This window comes from Pinus tabuliformis, chromosome 8 (genome assembly GCF_031772625.1).
Source record: "Pinus tabuliformis cultivar Carrire ecotype Pingquan chromosome 8, CPIR1, whole genome shotgun sequence".
In the NCBI taxonomy this organism is placed as follows: Eukaryota; Viridiplantae; Streptophyta; class Pinopsida; order Pinales; family Pinaceae; genus Pinus; species Pinus tabuliformis.
In genome coordinates this window covers 1796274264-1796291335 of record NC_142294.1, presented here as the reverse complement: position 1 = coordinate 1796291335, position 17072 = coordinate 1796274264, and positions in this window count along the sequence as shown.

The window sequence follows — 17072 nt, the reverse complement described above, 5'->3', positions numbered from 1 at the left end:
GTTTCACGCAGAGATTGCCTCACCAGGTGGCCTTCCTCATACAGGTTCTCATCAACGGCAAAACGATCCATCGTACGGTCATTGATGAAGGTGCCTCAACCTGCATCATGTCGGTTGCTTGTTGGAAGGCTATTGGTTCCCCTGCTCTGAGCCAGTCTCCTACCACCCTAGAGGCTTTCGATGGAAGAGAATCTCGTCCATATGGTATCCTCCCGCGATTGCATATCTCTTTAGAAGGGAAAACGGTAGAGGTCGAGGTTGAAGTCGTTGACGCTAATCTCACTTACAACCTCCTCCTTGGACGAAGTTGGACATATGCCATGCATGCCGTGGCTTCCTCTTTATTCCGTGTCGTTCGCTTTCCCCATCAAGGGAAAATCGTCACAGTGGACCAGCTGTCCTTTTTCGCTTCCTCTTCTGAAGGGAATGTGCCATTCGTAGAGCATACCTCCAAATCGCTAGTGAGTGTGGGTGCTGGATTATTTAAAGATCCCTCCCTGATGGGAGTCTTTCCCCTCCCACCTCCAAATCTCGCCTCCGTTAACATGATCTCAGTGCGTTCCGATCCATGGGTTCTCCCTCCCTTGAATCAGGAAGACTCTTGGGGCGAGATGATGCCGTTGAGTCCCGCCGAGCTCAACTACATCGAGATAGTCGCTGCGTCGGCTCCACCTCCCGAACCTGCTTCTCCAAGCAGCGTTCCCGATTCATATGACCGCTTCCCTTGGATGGGAGGAGAGGCCACTTCGGATCCCCTGAAGGAATCATTTCCCTCGGACGAGGCTATCATTGAGACTATGTCTCCCGAGGAGCTCCCTTGGTCAGATTACCACCATCGCTCTTCGTTTCTCCCTCCTCATTCGGAAATGGCCACATGTCTCGAGCGGTTTGCTTCATGTGTCCCATCTATCCCTCTCCAAACGCCTGTTCAGTTGTATCAAGTGTCTTCGGAAGGAAACATGGGTAACATTACGCAAACTCTGGCTATCGACATCTCTGTCAAAACAGGGGTTGTCGAAAATATTCATATTGGAGTCACATGCACTCCTGAGGAAATTCAACTTTACACTGATTTATTTCGTGAATTCCGTGACGTTTTCGCATGGTCTTACGAGGAAATGCCCGGCATTGACCCCAGTATCGTGGAGCATGAAATCCCTACTTATCCCGGCGCTAAGCCTGTTCGTCAACGCTTACGCCCAGTGCACCCTCGAAAGGCTGCAGCCATCAAGGCTGAAGTTGAAAAACTCCTTCGAGCTGGTTTCATCTATGCCATTCCTCTCACGGAATGGGTATCTAATATAGTCCCTGTGAATAAAAAATAGGGTACTATTCGGGTTTGTGTTGACTATCGCGACATCAATCGCGCCTGTCCGAAAGATAACTTTCCTACGCCTTTTATTGATCAGCTTATCGACGATTGCGCAGGAAGCGAAATTTATTCATTTATGGACGGCTTCTCTGGTTACAACCAGATCAACATAGCCCCCGCAGACCAGCACAAGACTGCTTTCATTTGTCCTTGGGGCACCTTCGCTTACAAGAAGCTACCTTTCGGTCTCAAAAATGCCAGTGCCACTTTCCAGCGTGCGATGTCGTATGCTTTTCATGATATCCGACACATCGTACAACCTTACCTGGATGACCTACCAGCTCATTCAGCTAAACGTCAAGACCATCCATCTCATTTACGCGAAATCTTTCTCCGCTGTCGACACTACCATATTCGACTCAATCCGCATAAGTGTGTCTTTTGCGTAGAATCTGGCCGACTGCTCGGGTTTATCGTCTCCCGGGAAGGTATCCGTCTGGATCCCCTTAAGGTCGAGGCCATTTTGAATCTTCCTCCCCCTGCCTCTCTACAGCAGTTACAGAGTTTGCAGGGGAAAGCCAATTTTCTCAGACGATTCATCCCAAATTATGCCGAGGTGGCTAAGGGTTTCACGCGATTATTGAAGCGAGACACGCCCTTTCGCTGGGACGCTATCGCTCAACAATCTTTTGAGCGTCTTAAAGACCTTCTGGTCTCAGCTCCGCTCCTAAGACCTCCAAATTACCACCATGACTACACCCTTTATTTGGCCGCCGCCGATACCACCATCGGCATGGTTTTAGTGCAAGACGACGATGATGGCACCGAGCATGTTGTATATTATCTTAGCCGCAACCTTCTGGATACGGAAACTCGCTATGCATACGTCGAGAAGTTGGCATTGGCAGCTGTCTGTGCCGTCCAACGTTTCCGTCATTACATCCTATTGCGCATGACGACCGTGATCTCTGATTGCAACCCCATGACCTATATTTTGTCACGTCAGTTGCTGGGGGGCAAATACTCAAAGTGGATCGTAATCCTCCAAGAGTTTGACTTGGAATTCACTGCAGCCAAGTCTAAGAAATCGCTGGTCTTCGCCGAACTACTCTGCTCCTTACCATCTCAGTCTACACCATCTCGTTCAGAGGAACATATTCCGGATGAAACGCTATTTCTCATCAGCACTCTCGACCCATGGTACGGGGACATTATCGTATATTTACAAATGTCTTCGTTTCGTTCCAACACATCGAAAGATGCTCGACGACGAATTCGTCACCAAGCTCAACCATACCGCATTTTGGGCGATACCCTGTACCGCCTCGGCGTCGATTCTGTTCTTCGCCGATGCTTAACCCTTGAGGAGGCTGAGCGAGTCTTGAATGACTGCCACTCCGGTGCTTGTGGCGGCCATATGTCTGGATATGCTACCGCTCAGAAGATCCTCCGCGCTGGTTATTTCTGGCCTTCTATTTTCAAGGATTGCATCCTTGTTGTACGTGCCTGTCACGAATGCCAGGTTTACCACCGGAAGATGCGTGCACCTGTTGCACCACTGCACCCTGTCGTAACCGTAGGTCCATTTGCAAAATGGGGCATCGATTATACGTCCTGTAACCCTCGTTCGGCCGGGGGGCATGGGTACATTATCGTTGCTGTGGACTATTTCACCAAGTGGGCCGAAGCGATGCCTACATTAAACGAAGACGGTTACACTGCGGCGCAGTTTTTATTCAATCATGTTATCACTCGTTTCAGAGTCCCTCAGGCTATTGTTACAGATCATGGAAAGCATTTCCGAAATCATATGATGACGGAGCTAACGTCCTAGCTAGGCTTGCGCCAAGATAGTTCGTCACCATACTATCCACAATCTAACGGCCAAGTTGAAGCCGTGAACAAAGTCTTGATCACTATGCTTCAGCGCACCGTCAATACACACAAGTCTAACTGGCACCTTATGCTTTTCCCAGCCTTGTGGGCCTACCGGACTTCTGTGAAGGATGCCACCGGTTTCACCCCTTTCCAGTTGGTTTATGGACTGGAGGCTACCCTTCCCGTCGAATGCGAGATTCCTTCATTAAAATTAGCTGTCGAGTTACTCCCCAACACCACTCCGGTGGAGGAACGGCTTCTTTACCTAGAACGGTTAGACGAGACTCGTCGTTTGGCTTCTCTGGCTATTGAAGCGCAGAAGAAGAGAGTCAAGGCTCACTTCGACCAGAATATCCATCCGCTTTCCTTTGTTGAGGGAGATTTAGTACTGCTCTATGATCAAGCTAAGGATAAGCTGGGGGCAGGGAAACTCGAATCTATGTGGTTAGGTCCCTACATCGTGAAAAGAGTTTTACAAAAGGGCGCATATGAGTTGATTGATTATGAAGGAAATCCTCTCGACAAGCCCCGCAACGGGCTGTATCTGAAGAAATATTATGCATAACTTCGCGCACTCACTTTGTATATACGTGTGTTTTGTGTGTTGTGCATGTTTTCGTTTTGCCTTGGTGTGCAAGCGTGTTTTCCTCTTATTGTGTTTTCTTCTTCTTGTGCAGATGTCTAGTGCACCTTATGTTGGTTTCGCTGACGGAGAACTGTTAGACCTTCAGGGGGTCTGCCTAGGTCGTACCACTAACAACGTTGCCGAATACAGCGCTGTAATTGAACTACTTGCCAAAGCGGTTGACCTTGGCATCCGCAAACTAGTGGTGAACCTGGACTCCCAGCTAGTTGTCCATCAACTCAACGGGCGATATTCCGTCAGAGACCAGCGCATATTAAGGTTGTACCTACGTGTAAGATTGTTGGAACGGAACTTTGATTACATTACTTATCAACACATTCCGAGACGATTAAATACGTTGACCGACGCATTGGCAAATCATGTGTTAGATAGACATTTGCGTAACAGATAAACATCATGCAAGAAGACATAGAAAGCATAATAAAGTTAAGCATATGTAAATAAATCATTTCAAGCATAGTTTGCATATAGGTGCTTTTAAGCTTGCATCAAAAAATATAAAATCCATGGGTCATGTGTCGTGCAAATTCATACATAAGATCACAATTGTATTGAATAAATGCATAACATTAACAAAACATCATCACATGTAACAATGATCCATCCAAAAACCGGTATGTATATATATATATATATCGTGTGGCGCACTAAGGCGCTCAAAAATAAGTGTATATGTCCAAAAATCAGTATGTCTGAGTCATGAGTCTCAAAATAACAGTGGAAATAAAGCCTAGGCAACTATTCGGCTGGATGATGCTCTCTGTAGTACACAGCTGCTCGTGCCACCCGCCTCAGAAGGCGGTGCACCCTGGGTTGCACCCCCACTGTATGGATCTGATGCTCTATGGGGACCTCCTCGACCCCCTGGTAGTCAGGCACCCCCTCCAGCAACCCCTCAAGGTTGCGAGCCATAGTCTCTGACGTATCAACCCCTGGAGGGGCTAAGGCCAGGACCCCAGCTCCTTGTCCTTCTCTCCGTGCCGTGGCAGCTAGGCCAATCGGTCTAGTAGGCCCCACATCTGCATACCATGACATTTGTTAAAGACATGTACATAAAAAATCCAAAAACATTAAAAAATTCAAAAGTCAAAGTGTTATACCTGCATCATCCCACTGTTCACCTGGGGGCAGTGCCAGATCAGGGTCATTGCGGAAATCCATGCCCGCATATGGCCAGTCCTCCACAAAGATCTCCTGCTGATCCAGCCAGTCTCGGAAAAATGCTCCCCAGCTATGTGGCCGGCCGCCACCTCCGCGTGGCATGATTCGAGCCCATCGTGAGGCCCTCGTCTCCCGAGGATCCCTGGGAGCATCCACGGCCATCGTCTGCAGCCGCATGGCTGGCACTCGCTCTAGAATGAGCGGGACTAAGATGGACCCGTAGCCGAACTGTTTCGTCTCCCCGCGACGACAGTTGCTCAGCTGCCTCTTCATGTTATTGGTCACTGCTGTGCACCAATCAAACACTGTAGGCTCAAGGCAATCGAGAGCTAGCAAGAGATGAGTCTTTGAGGCCTCGTGGTTGGCCATACTACCCGCTGCCCGGGTCACCATGAACAGAATGGTGCGAAGCACTATGTTTCCCACTGTGGGGATTGCTACTTTCCCACTTCGCGCTTTCTCAGCCTCCGGACATACCCGAGCCATCAGATCATCTAGCGTGCCGCCGCTAGGTCGCTGCCCCTCTATGATGGGCCTCGCACCTCGGCGTGACAGCCCGGTCAAAAAGAAGATATCCATGTGGTCAAATTTGATATCCTGGCCCCGGATAGTGAATTTCATATCCACCGGGTTCCATGCCCTGATCAGTAGCTCGAGAAGATCATGCTGAGCTCTTAGGCGAGGTGTGAGGAAAAATTTCATAAAACCGCAAGCCCGCATGGCATTGCAGCAATCCACATTTGCCCAAGCAGCAATATCTTCGACATCGTGCACTCTTTCCTGCCATTGGAAAGCCATTACGTCCTGCAGAAACCATGAAAAGAAATTAGAAGTGCTGGAATTGGATTTTTTACGTTCAAATTAAAATAAAATAATTTTTCCGCGCCAGCGCGGCTGTTTTAAAAACAGACGCGCTGGCCATGACAGCCCTTTGTTAATTTTCGAGGTCAGCGCGGAAGAACACGGGTTTTCCGCGCTGACCCAAAGTTGGCCACGTTTTGTCCTAATTCGGCCAGCGCGGACCCGCGTGGGATATCCGCGCTGACCGAGAGCGCATCCATGCACCAAGAATTCGCCCGATTGGGCAGATTCGACCGCTAAAATTCTACCAAAAACAACCAAAATGCAGGGCAAAGGAGCGAGAACCTACCTGGAGGAAGCGGTTCGAGAAATGGTGTCCGTACGGGCTGGAAATCACTCCGTCAACTTTCTGGCTTCTCCACGTCCTTCACATCCAGAAATGGTAAAATGGTAAAAATGAGTTTTCACCCTCTTCTATTTATAGCAAAAACTCATAAAATTGTCATATTTTTGGGTTTTTGCCATCTTTTGCCATAAATTTAGCCCTAGTTTCGTCAAATACATGTTTTAATATGTTTTTTACTCATATCGAATGGATTTATGCGGGTAGTGCTTTTGTGCAGGATAGTATAAACGGTGGAAATCATCATGGTTCTGAAATTGCTTGGTCCCAAATATGTCGTCTTTAAGCTCTTTTCCGACATTAAACAAGAGAAGATAGCCGAGTCTCCTTTCAGCTCGTTAAAAGGAACGAGAGGCGGTCATTTTAAGCTCTTTTTCGGACCGTGTAACTTAAAAAGATTGCCGGGTGTTTGTCGTTTCGCACTCGTTATAGGCCCTAAAACGACGTGTTTTCGACCGCTTTTTTACTTCTTCGGGTCAAAAGCACTATTTACGAAAAGTACTCCTCGATCGTAATGGTCGGGCGGTTCTTTCGAGCATTGTTTTATACTTTTTCGGGCTCGAGAGACACAACTGTACGAAAAAGGACCCCCCTGGAGTCTTCTTTTCTGCTGTCTTTTCAGGCTCTCTAAACAAGAAAAGACGCCAAGTTTTTCCTTTTTCAGGCTCGTTAAACACTTGATGACATCGGGTATTGTCAAAGATGACACTCTTCAAGCATATGCTATCCCCGTCAAGCTTGTCATCCAAAAATAACCGGGGTACCTGCCAGAAATGGTGGGGAAAATGGAACTGTAATCGTAGTCGTGTCGGCAGTATGTCGCTCTTGAACATGGCACTCTTTTGCTTCGTGTCTGGGTGGGACCATCTCGTCTTGTTTTTCACTGGCCTCCGTGGGTTTGGGTTATCCTATTCGACCTCTCATCTGCCCATTGCCATCATCACTATACCCTTTGCTCATTTGATGTCAAATACTGCCAAACCCGCCATAGTGCCGCCGATATGTTCAAGAGAAGTTGACCTCTGTAATAATACAACCTCATCTGCTATCTCACACAAATCATTTTTCCTCTGTCTCGCGTCGATGATGTGGGAAACATTATGGCCCACCTTCGATCAAGGTCCCTTCCTGTCGACTTCAGCTCATTATCCGGGAAGGTGACTTAGAGACTCCCTTCAGGTGCCTTAGAGCCTGCATGCCTCAATGGCAGGTTCTTCGTGTTCGACGAGAGGTTTTCATTATTGGCCTCCGATCGAATGATTCCGTGGATGTTCGACAACAGCTCATTGATTCACATGCCGCGGATTGTACCTATAGTACCTTGAGGGCCATTGTCATTATTGGTGGTACCTCTCGCGTCTGTTAACAGTTTTCATCATTGACTGGTAATCAGACGATGTTCATGCATGTTCGACTTCAACTCATATATTCACATGCTTGAACTTGTACTTTGTTCGGATCGGGACGGAGCGCAAGACCCTGGATCCCTGTCTGTTGTGGGCCAGGTTGCGATTTTGTGGATGACCATTACATGACTCATTGATGGATGGCTGCGCCCATACCTGAGTCTTCATGGATGGCTGCGACCATACCTTGTCATTATTATGGTCTCTTTAGCTGGGTGGCTGCGTCCATTCCACAGACCTTTTCGCATGTCTTTGTGGATGGCTGCGCCCATGCCTAGACTGCATGTACTTGATTATCAGAGATATTTCGGTCCTTCTTGGTGGTGTTCCAGTTCGGCGTGTGTTGTAAAGCATTTCACCCCCCCCACTCTCTCGGTCTTCATGCTTTAGGGGGCATCTGTTACACAGTAATTTGTCACTGCCTTCCTGTCAGTCACCCTGTTGTGTCAATCACTAAGCTTCATGCCTTCTGAACTAGCCCAGAAACCCATTTTTCTAAAGTTTTATGCATCAGCGCGTCTGTTTGAAAAATATCCGAGATTACTGGCGCTCCATAGTGTATTCAATGCGCTGACAACTCGGAAGGACATCACTTTTCCGCGCTGGTCGCCAGCGCACCTTTCCCATGTGCTTCCGCGCTGACATGACTGTCCCAGTTATGTAGACGCGGCGACATCGCGTCAGTTTCCTCATTATCCGCGCTGATCCAGTTTGGGCGAATTTGTTCAAACAACCAGCCTTCTAGATAACTCCAGGCTTGGTTGTTAGCTTTGTGAATGTCGACTCCCTTCTATGGCATGACTGTTCGACCCTTTGCAACCGTTTCCCTCAAGGATAAGCTCATCCTTCCACCCTTTTAGGAGACTCCTTCTCCTATATAAACTTCCACCATTACCATGAGCAGCTAGTTAGACTTAGCTTGGAATAGCTTGGATTGTACAGAGCTTGTAGTGCTCAGATTGCTGCTATAGGTTTGGTGTGTTAGGTGTGGAAGTGATTGATTGCTTAGGGAAGGTTGTTTTGTGCTATTTGTGTGAGAGAGAGAGTTGTTTGTCTTGGGAGAATCATCCTCAAAGGTGAATGCTTGAGATACATGCTGACTAGCCCCTCCTGAGAAGGTTACCGACGTCAGAACATTTGGTTGTACTCTTCTCTATTCTGATTAATAATAGATGACTGCTATTATTGTTCCATTCTCATTTGTCTATGCAATGGTTAAATGCGAATTACATCTTTTCTGACTGATGTATGGTTACTTTTACTAGATTTCACGCTTGTGTTTGTTTCCTCTTCGTGTGTGCAGGTATCTATTCGCGGAGATCGCGGAGGATTGTGACCAGCCGAAGCGGAGGAGCGAAGGCAACATCTCTTCGTCAAACGACGGCGCAGGAATCCAAGTAGGTGCTTTTTACCCCTTGTTTAATCATAATTAGGAACATGCGTAGCAGCATTGTGTGATTGTTGCTAGACCCCTGCTGGGCTAGTAGGGATCGCCTCTATCCGTAGAGGGGATTTACCTCTCCAACAATACATCTTGTTGGTATTTCTTTAGACGTGGCGATAGATAATGAATAGTTTTTTGTACCTACCTCGTGATGATTTTAGAATCACAAAACACCTTCAAACATTCAATTTTAAGATCAATATATTTCTTGAGCCCAAGGATCAATGTCTCATACTCTATAGTGTTGTTAGTGCACTGAAATTCTAACCTACAAGATTTTTTTGTTTGTTTGTGGGGGGGGGGGGGGGGGGGGGGTCTATCAGAATACATCCAGCACCAGCTCCATCCTGAAGTCTTAGACCCATCATAATATAAGGTCCAAATTTCATTACTACTTACATCTATATTGGAATTATTTACATCAATAGATAGGGTTCATTGCATTGGCTAGAGGGCAAGGAAGGAGTCCCAGTTGTACATCAAGTGGGATAAGCGATGGCATAGTTTCATTGCACCCAATGCTCATCTCTAGAAAGAAAATTCCTAACTCTTCCCGAGAAAAACTAATTGGTTCATTCAAAGCTTCCAGGTCAGTGTTTGTGTGCTTCATATAGGTTTCATTGTTGACCCTGATCTCATTCGTATTACCCTTGTAAGGAAGCCATAAGTGGGACCAATCAGTTGCAAAGTATCCCAACAGCTTGCTCAACCAGTCCATACTAAGAAAAAGTCCATACTCTTATGGAATGTCAACAACCATTATGTCAATGCACTGGTGCACCCTAGAATCAAAATACAACCTAATTATCACATTGTGTAGTTCTCCCATTGTAGGGACTTGAGACCTATCCAATTGAATGATTTTGACATTTGTCTTCTTAGGTTGGATGTTCAATTTTTTACAAACTGATAAAGGCATGACATTAGTTGACGACCTGTATGAACAAGACAATTGTGCACATTGTAATTGAAGATCTCAAACATTAGAAGAAAGGGGGGAATTGATCCTCTTGAGTTTGCATTTGCAACATTGACAATGGATTGGAGGTTAATTGAAGTTTTGGGTTGGCCGGGTGACCTAGCCTTTGAGGATGAGGTAGACTAGTTGACTGAGCATGAGGTAGCAAAGGATTTAATAATTAATTCCCTTTCACTAGTTATCTTGGAAAGATCATAAAGCAAAATGTTGGCCTACATCTTCTTCATATCTTCTATGATGTTATACCCCAGATCTGACGTCACGGTTTCTTCTTTGGATACCTATGGAGTAGAAGGGGATTGCGTGAAATTAACTGAGGTTTCCAAAATCAGGGAGTTTCCTTTACCACTTATCGAAGTGCCTTTTAGAGTCTGGTTGGATGAATTATTAGGAGTAGAGGCTAAAGGTTGATTTGAGTTGTTCGGAGGGAGGATTCTTCTTAACAATGCCTTCTTCTTCTCCTCTAGTGTGGGATCTGCTATAGACCCCTTACTCCTTAAGTTGTAGGTCTTTAGTGGCTTAGGGGAAGGGGTGTCTCTTATGTTGGTTTCTTGGATGGAATGGACTTCTCCTCCTTGGATGACCTCAAAAATCTAGTATAGGAAAACTCACATTATCATCCAAGCGGGAGGTTTCTTCTTCAACATCCTTAGACTCCTCCTCCTCATCCCCAATGGTTTGATCCTAAAGCACCTTGATAACTATTGCATTCATGTTATCTATCCATTGCAAACATGTATTTTTTGAATGAGTTACTTGGTGAAAGGTGTTGTTTTTTTTCCATACTTATGTCCTCTACGTTGAAATCCAAATTGGAGCTCTGAGCTCACTTTACGGGGGGTTGTTGTTCCTTCTAAAGAAATACTTAGCTGGTTTACTTCCCGATTAACTCTCGCTAATTTTCCTCTTCAACTCAGAAACTTGATTGGTCAATTGCTTTAGAGAATTGGCTAAATCCTCAAAATCGAAAAAGCCTTTATCTTTATCACCAAACTTACTAGTTAAGGCTTGGGATTTTTTGCTTGTTGACTTAGACTCTTCCTGGGTGTCATGCTAAAGTTCTCCTATTGAAAGTAAGTCCTTTTCTATGGCGAGAGCTTCTACAAAGTTTTCAACTAGAGAAGCTTTATCTTGTCACTTGACAAACACAACGATGTATCGCAATAGAGCCTTGGTCTAATAATTAATAGTGATAGAATCATCAAGCGCTACATTTGTTGGGAACTTGTTTAGAATAGTAGTGAATCATTGTTTAAAGGCATTAGCCTTCTCCCTCTTATGGCACTTCAATGTGCTTGATTCGGTAAGGAGCATGGCTGGTATCTTATCCTCGGATAAATTCTCGAGGAAGGTCTTTTGGAACTTCACAAAAGTATATGTAATTTTATACAAATATTTGTAATTTATTTATCTAGTTTTCTTGTGAACATAAATACTTTTTGATGGTCATACTATGTATATTTTTTGGGGGGTTAAATAACAGCTGAGATGAAAAAAAATCTCTTCTTCTCTATTTATACATGTCACTCTATAATTATTAAACTGGAACCCACACATTTTACTTCCCTTACGAAGGCTTTTGTTCCTAATTTGGGATTTTATGTTAACTATTATGTGGGTCTTTTACCTTGGTTAATAGGTACTTTCTTTTTCAGTAATATGCTTGTCAATCATGGTGTATATATATCTATATATATATATATATATATATAATTTATTTTTTTCTTCCTACTTTATTTTCACACAGTGTTATATTTTTCTTCTCCTCAATAGGGCACGCACTTCTGTTTAGGAGAAATATACCATCTTGGAGAAGAACAATAACAACAATTGTTTCTTTCTTGCAAAATTTAGTTTGTTATACAGCTCCTAGAGAAAAATCGGTTACAGTTTGTCAATTCATACTATTTGGTGGGATCTAAGGGCTATCAAGGCTTAGAGTATCCACCTCAAGTCGTAGTTAGCGAGACTAGTATTTTCACCAAGATCTCTCCTAATACAGTATCTAAGCCTAGGAAAAATCACACTAATTCCAACTCATTTAGAAATTTCTAGTTATATATATACACGCTTTCTCTTTTTGTTTATCATAATGTGTTTTTTGTAATGTATGTCTCCATAACTGCTAACAACACTCGTGCTCTGTTTTATTGTTTTTTAAAAAGAGAAAGGTACTACTGATTGCAAGGCTTCTTACATTCTTGAAAACAACGTCTATCCTACAAAAACTAGTTAGTCTTCTGCATAATATCATAGTATACAGTTATAATCTTTCTTTCCACTACCATTTAACATCTACAAATAGAAAGACAAAATGTTATCTTTACATATTCTTCTCACTTACTTTATTGGGAAAATCGACACTAGAACTGTTACGATCTTGTTGATATCCCCAAGCTCTTTCTCTTACTAATAGGTTGCAGCGATTTTTTCAATAAGTTTTATGTTACCATGATTATCTTAGCCATGGTGCCAACTTTTGTAGTAGCAACTGAAGCTTTCTTTGCATCCCTAGTATTTTGGGAAATTTCTTCTAGATTATCTAATGCTTCCTCCTTCTCTACCAGTTATTGAAGTAGTTGAACCATCACCTAAATGAATTGGTTCTCTTTCCAATTAGAATGAGTTTCTCTCTTAATGACATAATTTGAATTCTCTACTTGCCCCAATCTTCCATGATAGTGGTGAGAGGGTCTTAACATTCAACAAAATGATTATTTAGTAATAGTCGCAACTTTGTAAAGGTATCAATGTCTTTTTCCAATTGTGTTATACTTGAATCAAACATTTGGACCTTATCCTTCCAATAATGATCACCCTTTTGTACTTGAACATTATTAGCCCTTAAGTTGTTTATCATTTCTATCATAATTATATTATGCATTCTATATTTGTTATCTAATCGAAGTACTAGTCGTTTCATTGTGGTTAAGGATCCCACTACTCTAATACCAATATGATATGTAAATGTGGGACTTACAACCCACATACATCGTGACCAACATTGATCCACTACAAGAATCAAAATTGGTCTATATTCTAGGAATAATGTAGAGATATTGGTTCCTATAAATGAATCGAAGGCTTCTATTCTTGACCAACTTGCTTATAGTCAACTAGATGAAATAGCTATAGATAACCACTATTTAATGATAAATTAGAAAAGCACCACATTATAACAACAAACAAAAAATTTAAAGAAAATGAAAAAAAAAATACTTTATAAACCAAAATAGGATAACTAACCTAGAATAGTCCCTCAATCTTCACTTTGACAATCTTAGTGTATAATATTGGCTACAGACTCATGATCCATTCAACAACTCATACAACTAGGCTCCTACGCATCCTCACCTCTTGGCTAATTAAAATATTTTTGTGAGTGCAATTATAAGAAGATATATGTAGAGATGGGTAATAGGAAGGTCAAAAGATGTGGCTTTTCATTTCCCATTTATAGCTCTTGTTTCATATATATATATATATATATATATATATTTGTGTGTGTGTGTGTGTGTATTTGTTTTCAATTACTTTTTTAATCTTACACTGTCTTTTTCTTTTATACTAAAGCTTCATTAATTATCAAATTGCTTGTGTGTAATGAATCTCACAAAAACTCATTTTTTGTTTGAATCAAATTCAATTCATGTACCTCTTTTGAATGGAAGAAAGCTTGTCAAATGAAAATGTGTTTATAGAACTAAGTATGCATCAGATGAAAGTGTTGTAAGGAAAAAGGTTTGATTAGTAACCGACATATTTGTCAAGTAGAAGGTATTGACTATAATGAAACATTTTCCCCTATAGTCAAAATAACTTCCATCCTTGTTGTTCTAGCCCTTGCTACTTCATAGAAATGGGAGGTCCTCAAATAGATATTAAATCTACCTTTTTGCATGGGGAATCGTAGAATACATTTACATGGAACAAACTCTCAACTATTTTCTTAGTGAATATAGCCTTTCTTGTAGCATTAAGAAATTTCTCTTTGGCCTTCAACAATATCCTTAGGACATAATGGATTTCCTTCTTCTTAACACCAACTTCTCGAGATGTCATTTTCCTTGCAATGCTTATTCCAAGAATTCTAGATAACCACCTCATAATACTTGTTATTTATGTTGATGACCGTATAATCATTGGTGGTAACCCAAACTTTTAACCCATGCAAATCCAACCATAAGAAGAAATTTGATATGATTGGGTTGGGATATTTGAATTATTTTCCTAGCGTCCAATTCTTGCAAACAAAGGAAGGAATTACTTAATAATGCATTCTTTGTTTCTTTTTCACTTCATTTAATATAAGCTAAATGTGGAACCATATCAATGAAACCTAGATATCTATAAGTATGGATATTTTGAATTTGGGATGTTCCTTTAATAAAAAATCCAAAAATTTGGTCTAGTCAGATCTACAAGATCATGAATAATCCTTTTTAAAATAAATTTGGATTTTAGATGGCATGCCACAACACACATAACCTATATTCTTGATGAGTAGGTTATTAACTAGGAAGTGGGGACCAATGATAAGGATGTGGGAATTTTCTAAAAGCCTATATTGAACCAAAAAGTACAAATAATATATAGATGCCAACTAGATAGAACATGTGGTCGACACACAAATATTACATAAGAATATAATAGGTCACACCAATGAGCAATGGATAACATGGCATGTCAATGTGGTGAGGTGATGTTGCATGTTTATATTTCAAGGAGGATAGATCAATATGATGGGGAATGTTGTCATGGCATGAAGGTGCTATGAAGTCAACATGGTGACTGATATGGAACCTATTGTGATGAGTGACATGGAATTCAAAAATCCATCAATCCAAAATTATGTAGAAATGGAATTTCAAGGATTGTTTAGATGTCAAATGGTCTAGGCATCTAGAAAAACGGGATATCTAGAAATTCAAATATTGACCTACACTAACACATTAATGATGTGGTTGTGAAGGTGGTTTGTGGTGAAGTGGAAGGCCAAATGTTAGCACCATAAGGATGATGTAGACAAATAAAAAATATATGGAAATTTGATTTAAACATATTTTTGTATTTTCTGGATGCTAGGTATTCCAGATATACAAATTAAGCCTAGATATCTGGAAGGTTGACATAGACCTCAATAGAAATATGAACTTTAGAAAAGGGGACTTATGGGAAACATCCAAATTTGGATATCTATATGTTTGACATGTTGACTAGGCATGAATGCCTGGCTTTGGAATTTGAAATATTTTGAAAAACCACTAGAGTGGGTAAATAAAATCCTATATCTAGATGTTGACTTGGCAAGTTAAGGTGTCCAACTTGCAAACATGGTGTAAGGAGGTGTTGACACATGGATGTAGGATTGCCACAAGTCAATTATATAATTGATGATGTGGCATAAAATGGCAATTCTTCCGAGGGGCATAACTTGAGGCCCTAAACTTAGAATAAGGTAAAAATTTGCATCATCATAAAGCTCTCGACGAGTAGAGGATGATGATAAATTAAAAGGTGTATGAGAAAAGCAATAGGAATTGAATTTCAATATATTGTTACTAATGTTTAATCCATATCATTATTAAATAAACCAAGACATATGATCCGGATTTAAACAGGAACGCAAAAAATTACAGAGATAACCATATACACAAAGATGCAGCGGAAATAATACTTCATTCCATTAATGGAAAATACTGAAATATGCTTACAACCAGAAATGGAAATAAACCAGCTAGGGCGATGGTAGCTTATCTCTGAGAAGAGATGTGATGGCTACATGCCTCTGAACTGTGTTACAATGAGGCTCGAAGGCCTATTTATTGTTGAGAAACAATGGAAAACCCTTAACATTCCAAAACCTAACCCTAGGAGATGAAACGCCAAACTGTGGGCCCCGTTTGGGGGTAAATTGGTACATCAACTTCCCGGGGTCGTAACTTTGGCATATGATCTCCGTTTGACGCGTACAATAGCTCATTAGAAAGATCTATCTGAGCACTATCATTTTTGGAACGGGCAACATCGCTCCATTCCATGGACCCATGTTGCCCTCGGATTCCCCACAAAATGTCGTTTAGGGCCTCAAAACGGCTCCGGAAGTTCAAGACCCGAAAACTGCTAAAAATAGTAAGTTGTGCTACAATTAAGGAAACTGAAAATGTTGAGAAAGACAATGGCGGGGGTCCAGGTGGACTTGGCAGGTGGCCACCAATATCCACCTGGATCATTCCTCCCCCCTTAGGAAGCAATGGTCCCCATTGCGTTGAGCTCCTCCATGAGATGAGGAAACTTCTGCTGAACTTGTTCCCTGGTGAGCCACTTGCCCTGCTGAAGGAGTTGGCCTGCTTTGACAACTCGATACAGTTGGATATTCTGTTGGCGAGTGTTCTTGATCTGTGTGTCCATGATCCGATCATTTGCAGCTTGTTCCATGCAATCTGGATTTAATTATGTGGGTTTGAGCTGTTTTGCAATGTCGGATGTGTCTAGCAATGGTGGAAAGTATGGCCGAAGGCGGTCCACATTGAACACTGGGTGCAGGCCAAGGAATGGGGGAATGCTGAGCTCAAATGCATTGTCTCCCATAGCCTTAGTAATGGTGTAAGGACCATATCGGAGTGGTCTCAATTTCCGATAGGCTCCAGTAAGGCGTTCCTTTTGCAAATGCAACCAGACTTTGTCGCCCACCTGAAACTTCTGTGGCACCCGGTGTTGATCATGTCGCTGCTTGTACTTGGCATTTGATTTCTCAAGAATTTCATGGACCTGCTGGCGAATATGTTGGATGTGCTCAATGAAGCTGGTGGCCTTATCTGTTTCGGACTGGACATGAGCTGAATTCATGTGAGTAGCTGCAAGGGGCATGGCCACATCAATGGGGCATAGTGGCTGGAATCCCAAACCCACCTGAAAAGGGCTATGGCCAGTGGAGCTGTGAAGAGCTCGGTTGTAGCTGTGCTGAACATAGGGGAGGCTCTCGTCCCATGTGCGTGGATGCTTTGAGTTATACATGCACAAAATGTGCACAATCATCCTG